A 14,178-nucleotide genomic window follows, 5' to 3' on the forward strand; every position below is an offset into this window, starting at 1 on the left:
TGCCTTCCATCGGTAATTCTGGAACTCAGTATGGAGTTGGTCCACCCTTAGCCTTGATGACGGCTTCCACTCTCGCAGGTATACGTCAAGTCAGGCGCTGGAAGGTTTCTTGGGGAATGGCAGCCCATTCTTCATGGAGTGCTGCACTGAGGAGAGGTATCGATGTCGGTCGGTGATGCCTGGCACGAAGTCGGCGTTCCAAAACATCCCAAAGGTGTTCTGTAGGATTCAGGTCAGAACTCTGTGTAGGCCAGTCCATTACAAGGACGTTATTGTCGCTTAACCACTCTGCCACAGGCCGTGCATTATGAACAGGTGCTCGATCTTGTTGAAAGATGCAATCGCCATCCTCGAATTGCTCTTCAACAGTGGGAAGCCAGAAGGTGCTTAAAACATCAATGTAGGCCTGTGCTGTGATAGTGCCACGCATAACAACAAGGTGTGCAAGCCCCCTCCACACCATAACACCACCGCCTCCGAATTTTAGTGTTGGCACTACACACATTGGTATATGACGTTCACCGGGCATTCGCCATACCCACACCCTGCCATCGGATCGCCACATTGTGTGCCGTGATTCGTCACTCCACACAACGTTCTTCCACTATTTAAACGTCCAATGTTTACGCTCCTTACACCAAGCTAGGCGTCGTTTGGCATTAACCGGCGTGATGTGTGGTTTATGAGCAGTCGCTCGACCATGAAATCAAAGTTTTCTCTCCTCCCGCCTAACTATCATAGTACTTGGAGAGGATCCTGATGCAGTTTGGAATTTCTGCGTGATGGTCTGGATAGGTGTCTACCTATTACACAACACGACCCTCTTCAATTGTGTGCTGTCTCTGTCAATCAACAGACGAGGTCGGCCTGTACGCTTTTGTGCTGTACGTGTCCCTTCACGTTTCCACTTCACTACCACATGGGAAACAGTGGACCTAGGTATGTTTAGGAGCGTGGAAATCTGGTGCACAGCCGTATGACGCAAGTGACACCCAATCACCAGACCACTTTGAAGTCCGTGAGTTCCGCGGAGCGCCCCATTCTGCTCTCTCACGATGTCTAATGACTACTGAGGTTGCTGATACGAAGTACCTGGCTTTAGGTGGCAGCAAAATGCACCTAATATGAAAAATGTAAGTTTTTGGGAGTGACCAGATACTTTTGATCATATAGTGTACCAGCTAAGAAATATTTCGAGGCACATCAATTGACATCTGAATTTTCCACATCCCCATCAACATGGAAGTAAGAAGAATTATGAGACATGTCGACAGACGTCTCCATCCGTGTTTAGGAAATAGGATGCTGTGTTTCAGTGTGTGTGTGTGTGGTCTGAGGTTTTCGGGCGCTAAACAGCGTGGTCATCAGCGCCCAAACGCATAGAAACAGGAACACATGCAGTGAAGAGACGAAGACGGACACCGAACAAGGAGAACGACTAAAAGACACAGACCTGACGCAGTTCCAAATCCTCACATACAGAGGCAAAACAAGAGGAGAAGAAACGCACTAAAAGAGGAAAGGAAACACAAGGAAAAGAGAACAGAAATCGAAGTGAAACAAGTAGGTAATCGTGACTGGCGGACCTCTTACCTAAAGCCTGGGTGAGCCAGTCACCCAGCAGCACATTAAAATCCTCTCCCTAAAATACGAGGCAACAAATTGGACAGGACACAAAACTGTAAGACCTTAACCACAGTCGTTGCGTCGTCTTGCAAAATAGAGGGCAAATCCGGTGGCAAGGAAACCACCGCCCTCTGGTCAGAGAATAAAGGACAGTCAAGTAAAATGTGGCGGACCGTAATCTGGACGCCACAAGCACTGCAGATTGGGGGGTCCTCCCGCCGGAGTAAAAAACCGTGCGTTAAGGGACTGTGCTCGATGCGGAGGCGAGTGAGGAGAACCTCATCCCGCCTGCATGACTGGTAGGACGTACGCCATGGCCGCGTGGTGGCCTTGACCAGACGCAGCTTATTTTCACCGACTGCCAGCCACTCCTCTTCCCATTGACGCATAACACGAAAACAGGGAGGTAACAGCATGGAGGGGGACGGCACATTCAACAACGTGAGGGAGGGAACATGCATCTTTGGCAGCCACATCCGCCAGTTCGTTTCCCCTAATTCCCACGTGCCCCGGCACCCAGCAGAAAGAAACCTCCTTCCCCTGCCGTTGCAGGTGGAGTAGGGCATCATGGATGTTCTGGACGACCGTATCCGCTGGGTACAAGTGTTGCATGGTCTAAAGGCCACTCAGGGAGTCAGAACAGATGAGGAACTTAAGACTGGGAACACATCTCATCTGCTCCAATGCCCGCAAGATCGCAAACAATTCGGCATCAAAGATGGTAAACTCTGCAGGAAGCCGTAAGCTGTGTTTCAGTTTAAATGATGATACGAACAGCATATATATGTAATGCAGTGTTTCAGTTTAAATGATGATACGAACAGCATACGTCTGTAATGCAGTAGTTTCCATTGTTTTCTGTATCCTCATCCCGTTGATTATTGCTGATTCTTCCGCCTTTAGGAGCATTTCCCACACCAGGGACAAAAGAGTGGCCTGTCCCTCTGTCAGCTCTTCCGCACTCTTGACAACGCCGTTGGCAGAATGAGGGTCACTTCTTACGCCGATAGTCTTCGGCCGCTAATGCTGATTATTAATCAAAATTTACGTGCCACGGGTTTCGAACCTGGAACCGAAGACGTTTTGATAGTAACCGAAGACGCTACCCCTAGATCACGGGAGAAGGCATTAGAGACACATACTGTTTATCCGAGATCATGTGGCCTGTAATTGAAAAAGTGTGGTTTTAATCGCTCAATTGGCAAAAGATTCCGAAATAGTCCCTTATTTGGGACTCCGGGAGGGGGCTGCCAAGTGGAAGATGACCATGAGAAAAAGACGAAAGGATAACGTTCTACGAGTCGGGGGCGTGAAATGTCAGAAGCTTGAAAGTAATAGGGAAGCTACACAATCTGAAAAGGGAAATTCAAAGGCTCAGTGTAAATACAGTACGGATCAGTGAAGTGAAATGGAAAGCAGACAAGGATTTCTGGTCGGATGAGTGTAGGGAAATATCAACAGCAGCAGAAAATGGTAAACGGGAGTATGATTCGTTATGAATAGAAATGTATGCCAGGTAGTGTGTTACTATGAACATTTCAGTGGTAGGGTTGTTTCCATAAGAATAGACAGCAAACCAACATCGACAACGAAAGTTCAGGTGTTCATATCGACGTCACAAGCTGAAGATGAAGAGATGGAGAAACCTTTATGAGAATGTTGAAAGAGTAATACAGTACACAAAGGGAGATGAAAATCTAATAGTCATGGGCGACTGGAATGCAGTTGTAGGGGAAAGAGTAGAACAAAATGTTACAGGAGAATCTGGTCTTGGGACAAGTAATGAGAGAGGAGAAAGACTAATCGAGTTCTGTAATTAATTTCAGCTAGTAATAACAAACATTCTCTTCAAGAATCACGAGAGGCGGAGGTATACTTGGGAAAGGCCGGGTGATACGGGAAGATTTCAGTTAGATTATATCATGGGCAGACAGAGATTTCGTAATCAGATACTGGATTTTAAGGCGTACCCAGGAGCAGGCATAGACTCAGATCACAATGTAGTAGTGATGAAGAGTAGGCTGAAGTTTAAGAGATTAGTCAGGATGAATCAGTATGCAAAGAAGCGGGATACAGAAGTACTAAGAAGTGACGAGATTTGCTCGAATTTCTCTCAGGCTATAGATACAGCAATAAGGAATAGCTCAGCAGAAGTACAGTTGAAAAGGAATGGACATCTCTGAAAAGGACACTCACAGGAGCTGGAAAGAGAAACATAGGAACAAAGAGAGTAAGCACGAAGAAACCATGGTTACCAAAAGAAATACTTCAGTTGATCGATGAAAGAAGGAAGTACGAAAATGTTCAGTTACATTCAGGAATGAGGAATGAAATAAATAGAAAGTGCAGGGAAGCTAAGACGAAATAGCTGCGCGAAAAAATGTGAAGAAATCGAAAAAGAAATGATAGTCGGAAGGAATGACTCAGCGTACAGGAAAGTCAAAACAACCTTCGGTGACATTAAAAGCAAGGGTGGTAACATTAAGAGTGTAACGGAAATTCCACTGTTGAATGAAGAGCAGAGAGAAGATAGGTGGAAAGAGCGGAGGATTTGTCGGATATGATAGAAGAAGGAACAGGATTCGATTTAGAAGGGATTGATAACATTCCATCAGAATTTCTGAAATCATTGGGGGAAGTGGCAACAAGACGATTATTCACGTTGGTGTGTAGAATGTATGAGTCTGGTGACATACCATCGGACTTTTGTAAAAAAGTTATCCACGCAGTTCCGAATACTGCAAGAGCTGACAAATGCTAGACTTATTACACAATTAGCTTAACAGCTCATGCACCAAAGTTACTTACGAGAATAATATACAGGAAACTGGAAAAGAAAATAGAGGACGTGTTAGATGACGATCAGTTTGGCCTTAGGGAAGGGAAAGCCACCAGAGAGGCAGTTCTGGCGTTGCGGTTGATCATGGAAGCAAGACTAAAGACAAATCAAGACACGTTCATAGGATCTGTCGACTTGGAAGAAGCGTTCGACAGTGTAAAATGGTGCAAGATGTTCGGAACTCTGAGAGAAATAGGGGTAAGCTATAGGGAGAGACGGTTAATATAGAAAATGTACAACAGCTAAGAGGGAATAATAAGAGTCTTTTTCTTCTTTCTTTTAGTGTTCAACCATGAGGTTGGTTTGCATCAGAGCACCATTGCTCTCTTCTGTCTGCCTTCCTTTATATTTCCACGTACGTGTTACATCCAACGTCATTCATGATCTGTTGCATGTATGATATCCTTGGTCACCCCCGCCAATTCCTTTCCTCAATAGCTCGTTCTGCTATTGTTCCAATGATGTTGTTATGTCCTAGGATGCGCCCTACAAGTTTGTTTCTTCTTGTTTGGATGTTCCTCCACAGAGATCTGGTTTCCTGTGCCCTTCTAAGCACCTATTCATCTGTTACTTTGTCTCCTTCTATAGCACCACATCTCCAGGGCCTCTAGCCGTCTTCTCTCTTCTCTTCCCATTGTCCAAGTTTCACATCCGTATAGGGCCACACTCCAAACGAAAGCTTTCATGATGCGTTTCCTTATTTTCAGACTGATGTTCTTGCTGATGAGCAAATTCCTCCTCCGATTAAATGCAGTTTTGGCCTTTTGTATTCTGCTCGCAATTTCTTTCCGGCTTCTACCATCCCTTGTGATTTAACTTCCCAGGTAAGTAAATTCCCATATCACTTCCAGCTCCTCTCTTCCAATTCGCATTCTGAGAGTTTCATATTCTGCTCCTGTACTTGTTTGTTCTCGTTCCATACTGATCGCATAGAACCATTTCCATTGTTCTGAGGACTCCCTTTAGATCTTATTTTGTCTGCGTGCCTATAGCATTATCAACTTCATAACGTAGCATGTCTATCTTCTGCCCATTAATTTTGATCCCCACCTCAGTAGTTTCTCGAACCTGGTCTATAGCTTCCTGGATGTAAGCAATGAATATAATAGGAGAGAGAGCACTTCCTTGCCTTACCCCTTTTCTAATGTTTTCTTCTTGTTCCTGGTGACAGTTCCTAATCACTGCCACCTCATTCTTATAGAAACTGAGTATCACACGGATGTCTTTGTAAAAAATGGTTCCAATGGCTCTGAGCACTGTGGGACTTAACATCTGAGGTCATCAGTCCCCTAGAACTTAGAACTACTTAAACCTAACTAACCTAAGGACATCACACACATCCATGCCCGAAGCAGGATTCGAACCTGCGACCGTAGCGGTCGCGCCGTTCCAGACTGAAGCGCCTAGAACCGCTCGGCCACATCGGCCGGCGGATGTCTTTGTACTTCATTACACTTTTCCTCAGCGCTCTGAACATCTCTCGCCAGATAACGTTATCAGATGCCTTTTCCAGGTCTACAAAGGCAATGTAAGTTGTTTTATTTTTCTGTAATTGCTTTTAGATAACGTGTCGCAGTGCCAGGATCGCTTCTCTTGTTCCCAAACCCCTTCTGAACCAAACTGATCTTCTCTCACCACATCCTCCACCTTCTCTTAAATTCTCTTATGAATTTTCTTTTATGAGAATTTTTGATGCATGTGATGTTAGGCTTAAAGTTCGGTACTGTTCACATTTTGTAGCTGCTGCCTTCTTTGGTATAGGAACAATGATGCATTTCTGGAAGTCCGTCGGCATCTCTCCTGTGTTATAGATAGGCCTAATAAGTTTAAGTAGCATCATTTTCATGCTGTCATCAGCATTCTTTATCAGTTCTGCAGGGATGTCATCAATACCGTTTGCTTTTTGTCCCGTAGTTCCTTTAGAGCTTTTTCAAATTCTTCTTGCAGAATGTCATCTCCCTTGTCATCTTCATCTACTTGCTCTTCTCTTCCTATTACTTCCTCCAAAGGAGGTGTTCCGGCATAGTCCTCTATGTATTCTTTCCATCTGTTCACAATGTCTTCACCAAACAGAATTTTCCTCTCTTTATTTTCTATTGTGTCTGAGAGTGTTGTTTTATGTTTGTTAAAAAATTTATTTGCTGTTCTCTAGGCTAAATCAGTTCTTCCCTTTTGCGTATTTTGTTCCACATCCTTCCACATTTCCTCTAGAAAATTTTCTTTTGCTTTCCTAGTATCTCTATTGACTACATTGCTTAGTCTTCTATGTTCAGCTTTTCCTTGTTCATCAGTTGCGTTTTTGTATAATCTCCTGTTTTCTATAAGCTCAATAATATCTGCTGTAATCCATTTCCTCTTGTTCTTGGGTTTAGTTTTTCCAACTATCTTTTCTGCTGCTTTGTATATACCAGATTTAATTTGATCCCAGTCTTCATTTACTCCACCATGTTGAAATTTTTTTAGCTAGGTTGCCTGTTTCGTGAGCATAGCTATTTGCCAGTCCCTCAGTTTTCAGTTTTTCTAGTTCCCATTTAAGTTTTACTGGCTTCTTCTTCAAATATTTGAATCTGAGTGAACTTTCCATCAGGATCCGCTTATGGTCACTGCCTATGTCTGCAGATGGATAGCTCCTGCAGTCTTTAACCTAAAACGTGCTTTCACTTGAATGTAATCAATCTGTTGTCTCCTCTGGTCACCAGAGGCCTTCCATGTGTATCTTCTTCGTTTGTGATGTTGGAAAAGTGTTTCTGCAGCAACTAATTGGTGCCTCGAGCAGAACTCGATCAGTCGATCTCCTCTTTCATTTCTTCCTCCAAGTCCATGTTTGCCATCAATTCCTTCCTCTAGTTCTTCACCCACAATCGCATTCCAGTCCCCCATGGCAATCAGGTTTCCATCTCCTTTAACATTTCTCATCGCATTACTTATTTCATCGTATGTTTCGTCAACGACTACATCTTCTTTGGATGTTGGCATGTATATTTGTATTACCACAGTGTCCTTTGCTTTAGTTTCAAGTTTGACTGGTATTATTCGAGAGCTATATTGCACATATCCCTTGAAACGTGAGCCATAGTTTTTCCTCAAAATATTCCAACTCCTCCCATTCCTGGTCTATCTTGGTCAGTTCCGGTGTGAATGACTCTGTATTCTTCAGTCCAGAAATCACCTGACTGGGGCCATCATAATAAGAGTGGATGGACAAAAACGAAGTGCTAGGATTAAAAAGGTTATAAGACAGGGATGTATTCCTTCGCCCTTGCTGTTCAATCTGTACATCGAAGAAGCAATTATTGAAATTAAAGACAGTTTCAGGAGTGGAATTAAAATTCAAGGTGAATTGATATCAATGATACGATTCGCTGATGACATTGCTATCCTGAAAGTGAAGAAGAATTACATGATCTGCTGAGTGGAATGAACAGTTTAATGAGTACAGAATATGGGTTGAGAGTAAATCGAAGAAATGTATCAGCGAGGAACTTAACATCAGGATTGGTGGCCACGAAGTAGATGAAGTTAAGGAGTTCTACTACCCAGGCAGCAACATGACCAATGACAGACGGAGCAAGGGGGACATCAAAAGCAGACTATCAATGGCAAAAAGGGCATTCCTGGCCAAGAGGCCTTAATTTGAGGAAGAAATTTCTGAGAACATACGTCTGGAGAACAGCATTGTATGGTAGTGAAATATGGACGGTGGGAAAGCTGGTTGGTTCAAATGGCTCTGAGCACTATGAGACTTAACTGCTGAGGTGATCAGTCCCCTAGAACTTATAACTACTTAAACCTAACTAACCTAAGGACATCACACACATCCATGCCCGAGGCAGGATTCGAACCTGCGACCGTAGCGGTCGCGCGGCTCCAGACTGTAGCGCCTAGAACCGCTCGGCCACCTCGGCCGGCTGGGAAAGCTGGAACAGAAGAGAATCGAAGGATTTGAGACATGGTACTACAGACGAATGCTGAAAATCATGTGGACTGCACGGAATCGGAGAGGAAAGGAATATGTCCAAAACACTGAGAAGGAGAAGGGACATCTGTTAAAACAACAAGGAAAGACTTCCATGTTGCTAGAGGGAGCTGTAGAGGGCAAAAACTGTAGAGGAAGACAGAGGCTGAAATATATCCAGCAAGTAGTTGAGGATGTGTTTTGCATGTGCTACTCTGAGATGAAGAGGTTGGCACAGGAGAGGAATTCGTGGCTGGAGGCATCAGACAAAACATATGAACAGTACGTAGGATTTGGTCTGTGCTGCGCAGTGAATCATCCTTCCTGCCATTTTAAGTGCCTCATCATCTTGCGTTCTCTGATGTCCGGAAAATTCTCCCGCCAATTTCAAATGTGCGCCACATCTTCCACCGTTCGTTGCGCTTCCAGATACGTAATCCAATCTTTTCTGCGTCCCGTGATCTTACTCACTTTTTCCGTGTTTACTTTACACAGTTAGTTTGTTGTTCCATACCTTGTTCCTTTGACAGCTTTTCGATATAGATTAATGACGACTGAAGGCGTCAGAAGTACTGTTCGCTGCCTTGTACGCAGGCATCTCACAGCTGTTAAGCTGTCGAAATTTACATTCCTCTATTTCTGATTCTAAACCTACTAAGAGCTAGTGTCGCCTATGCTCTGTTCTTTACAAAGTATGTTCTCAGTCCAGAAGTTATCTGCCTCAGAACCTGCAGCGACGGAACGCTGCAGAGGAAACATGGACAATATCATGGCTATATTTCGTGATGAAGGTGTTATAGTAGGAAAATCTTCCAATTTGCCGTATGTAAAATGGAAGAGTCGCACGATTAAAATTGTGTACTAGAGACAAGGATACGTTTAAGATGGTTCTGAACACTTGTTTCTGAAAATTAATTGAAACCCCTTAGTATAAGTAACCGACTTTACAGGTAGCAGACACGAACTTTCTGAATCAGTGAACGTAGAGGGATGATTCAGTCACCATAAGGGTTTATAGCTTCAGTGACTACAAGTGTGAATGTTCAAAAGTGTAGTAACATACTTCTGTTTAGCAAGTGTGACGAGAAACAGATCGTAGATCATCTTCGAAGTCAACATCAAACATTCATCTCTAGGGATGAAGATGTCGAGTATCAATGCATAAAATTCAGCATCAAGTAAGATGTGTCGGACGAAGTTGTGATGGGAAAGATCCGACCAAATCACTAAAGGCAAACGTCGCGATGGTTCCTTATACATAACCTGTAAAATAACAGTGGACTCCAGCAATGAAAGAAACAAATGGCTCTGAGCACTATGGGACTTAACATCTATGGTCATCAGTCCCCTAGAACTTAGAACTACTTAAACCTAACTAACCTAAGGACAGCACACAACACCCAGCCATCACGAGGCAGAGAAAATCCCTGACCCCGCCGGGAATCGAACCCGGGAACCCAGGCGTGGGAAGCGAGAACGCTACCGCACGACCACGAGATGCGGACTGAAAGAAACAGAAGGTGTAAATTTTGTGGACCTACCAACAGATCACGTCCTTAATTCAAATTCCGTACTCACAAATTAATGAAGCTTCTTCATTCAGCTGCATTTGCAGTACGTATAATTACTGCTAGCGGTGGTTTAAAAATAAAGAACGTAGTTTATTCTGCATGTTTGAGTCCACTGGTGTGCACTTTAATTCAACGAAATGGATATTCTGACAAATGCTATTTTATTTATTTTGAGTAAGCTATCAGAACGTACTAAATGTATTTTGGATAATGTGATGGAGGTGAAGACTGAATTACAGAACTTTCTATTGGCAACTCTTCCATCTCCTTTGCAGAGAATCTTCATACAAACTGTCAAAATTGCTGTTTGAAATTACGCTATAAGCGACGTTAACAGTGAAACACAGTAATATTTTACGATTTTATGTCATTTCATAGCGATGTACTTATATAAACTGCAAATCTTTGACTTCTTTCAAACCTTCACTGCAGGATACATGGAATACGACTGATGTCTACCTCTTACTTTCCTCTAAGGTACTCACGAACTGTTGACAGGTTGTTGCCAATACCCTTACCTGTAAAGAAAGGAAAGACACGCTATTAGTGTGCACTGAAGTCCACCTAAAAAGGAGGAACATGTTGCTATACACATTGCCAACATTTTGCTGAAACTGAATTCACCTATTCAAGCGTTCGTCGGCGCTGTTTTTCGAAGTGGTGGTTTTATGTTCTTGTATTCCAGCCACTGACGAAGTGGATTCCAGGGCCAGTGGCGTCCGTTCCTCCATCAGTGAGATCGACGGCAACTCCATCCAGCATTCATTACATCAGGCAGAGAAACGTTTTTTTGTCATTAACTCTCGCGAGGCAACGGCTTCAGTGGGCGAGGAAAAATTGTCAACTTCGTGAATATGAATGTAAATCACACTCCGAATGTAACTGAAATCAGTTTTGTGAAAACTAAATCTGAATTTGGAGAAAAAAAATACAGCAATTAGCTAGCCAGCCGAAATAACTTGGCAAGAATTGCGGTTGCCTACAGAAAGGCGCTCTCTGCTCCACGTCAGACGAAATGCAAGTTAATCTTCCGTACTGTGAGCCAACAGCAACGGACGAGAACCCACAACTTCTAAACTGCTTCGCTGCAGCTTTAAAAAGGGTTTTGTTGTAGTCGGAATGCGTTTGGCTGTCACAGACCGAAGTTTTTATAGCTTTCGAAAGCAGTTACATAATATCGCGAACAGTGCACCCGTGAGACCTAAAAAAATTGGAACCTTCACCCATCCTGTTCATGGCTAACGTTCCGTCTATAGTCAATTGAATCCAGTCCGAAACGAATTAAATATATATATTTCAGATAGAGCTTGCAATTTGGATACAACATACATAAGAAATATGCATCTGTCACAACGCTCCTGAATGAGACTTCCTGTTACAGAATGAAACAGAAGACAGACACAACGGTGGATGAGATCACAAATTAACAAAAACGTCTTTCACCATTGTGTTAGGTCACACATATTCATCCACTTATTTGTTAGAATGAAAGGTCAGTACATTAACAAAAATTAAAACACTCGGTTAATAACATTCAGCTTACAGTACCACAAATCGACTTTCTTACTGCACTCCAGTACAGCTTATTAACTTACCAAATTAATGCCACTCCGGTGCTTCTACAGTAACTGATTTAATAGTCAAACCATACTCACAAGGGAACCTCCCCATCGCACCCCCCTCAGATTTAGTTATAAGTTGGCACAGTGGATAGACCTTGAAAAACTGAACACAGATCAATCGAAAAAACAGGAAGAAGTTGTGTAGAACTGTGGAATAAATAAGGAAAATATAAAAACTGTGTAGTCCATGTGCAATATATGCAATATAAGGATTGCCTGAGCACAGGACTCTTGTAGTCCCGTGGTTAGCATGAGCAGCTGCGGGACGGAAGGTCTAGGTTCAACTCCTCCCGCGAGTGAAAAATTTACGTTTTTATTTTCGCAAAGTTATGATCTGTCCGTTCGTTCATTGACGTCTCTGTTCACTGTAATAAGTTTAGTGTCTGTGTTTTGCGACCGCACCGCAAAACCGTGCGATTAGTAGAGGAAAGGACGTGCCTCTCCTATGGGAACCGAAAACATTTGATCGCAAGGTCATAGGTCAACCGATTCTTCCACAGGAAAACACGTCTGATGTATTCATACGACACTGGTGACGGCATGTGCGTCACATGACAGGAATATGTTGTCGACCCACCTAACTTGTACACTTGGCGAATGGGTAAAAAGATTATCCTACCTTGCCCGGTTTAGGTTTTTTTGTGGATGTGATAATCACTCCCAAAAAAGTGATGAAAACATAAGAGTTTGTCACATAAACTGCAACAAATTAATGCAACAGTTTCACAGTCGCACAATTTTCTCTGTGCTCTGTCAAATCATATGTTTTTAACCTTTTTCAAATTTTTCCGTGTGTAGACCGTCAAATCCTGCATATGTCCAAGCGAATCTGAATATGTCCTGGAATTTTGGAGAGCGAAGTTGATTATATGTGAGTGCCTGAACTTTGATAATTGTCTGAAAATAAAAAATTTAAATTTTTACTCGAGGGAGGACTTGAACCAAGGACCTCTCGTACTGGAGCTACTCACGCTAACCACGGGACTACGGGGGTCCGGAACTCACATTCCCCTTGATGTTGCCTTTGTTGCACATAGACTACTCAGTTTGTATATTTTGCTTAATTTTTTCATAATCCCGCACAACTTCTTCTTGTTTTCTCGATTGATATGTGTTCAGTTTTTCAAGGCCTATCCACTGCGCCAACTTATAAGTAAATCTGAGGTGGTTGCGATGGGGAGGTTCCCTTGTCAGTAGAAAACACACAGAAAATTCGCGTCTAACTTGAGCAGCCACAGATGCAAACTGAAAATTTTCCTAGTTGGACCACAATCTTCAGTTAATTTCATGAGTAACTGTGTTCTTTAGAGTAAAAGGTATTACTTGGGGCAGGTTTATTTAAATGTAGACACTTCTGCACGCTCGTTACTAATTTCCTGTTATGTCCACGGTTCCACATTGATGCATCTCGCACTTATGGTAATCTGGGGTTCGTACACGATTCCACGTCCCCGAATGAGCTCCGAAATTCCTATCTGGTTATTTTCCTCCAATATGTCTCTAGATTCTTTTTGTTATAACCATTACAACAATGATTTTTCATTAAATAAACCGAAAAAAATACAAGGAAATAAAATAGAAAATGTTTAATGTCATTGAGGCGCCTTTTTCCGTCGTGTTAGCAGGAACGTTGAGCAGATCTGGTCCCGTAATTAGCTCGCTCAGCCGTCTCGCGCCTCTCAGGGCTGTCGAGAAAATAGCGGGACCAGCAGCGCCTCTCCCTCCCCCTGTAGAGGCGCTACTTCTGAGCCTCGCCTGAGATCCTGCCTCCCAGGGAGTTCAGAGCGCAGCTTTGAAGCAGTCTTATTCGGTGCCCTGTATTTGCGGAGGTTTCCTATTAACCGCAGGAGTGTTCTTTAGCAAAGAAAACAAGGCAAGGCAATACTTCTGATTCGCGGCACAAAAGCCTACGAAATTAATAAACGTAAACATGGTCCGTAGTAGGCGGTAAAGCGATGTGTATTTAATCGGGCGATTAGCTAATTTAGATTAAGCGTGATTGTCAAGCGCCTGTAAAACCAACACGGAGAAAAACTAAATCGACTACATACATGGCAGTATAAAAAACGCTTAACACACGTCACGTTAAGATAAAACATTATTGTACAAATTTCTTACCTACACGCTACTGGCCATTAAAATTGCTACACCAAGAAGAAATGCAGATGATGAACGGGTATTCATTCGACAAATATATTATACTAGAACTGACATGTGATTACATTTTCACGCAATTTGGGTGCATAGATCCTGAGAAATCAGTACCCAGAACAACCATCTCTGGGCGTAATAACAGTCTTGATACGCCTGGGCATTGAGTCAGAGCTTCGATGGCGTGTACAGGTACAGTTGCCCATGCAGCTTCAACACGATACCACAGATCTTCAAGAGTAGTGACTGGAGTATTGTGACGAGCCAGTTGCTCGGCCACCATTGACCAGACGTTTTCAATTGGTGAGAGATATGGAGAATGTGCTGGCCAGGGCAGCAGTCGAACACTTCCTGTATCCAGAAACGCCCGTACAGGACCTGCAACATGCAGTCGTGCATTATCCTGCTGAAATG

This window comes from Schistocerca cancellata, chromosome 2, assembly GCF_023864275.1.
Source record: "Schistocerca cancellata isolate TAMUIC-IGC-003103 chromosome 2, iqSchCanc2.1, whole genome shotgun sequence".
NCBI classification, from domain to species: domain Eukaryota; kingdom Metazoa; phylum Arthropoda; class Insecta; order Orthoptera; family Acrididae; genus Schistocerca; species Schistocerca cancellata.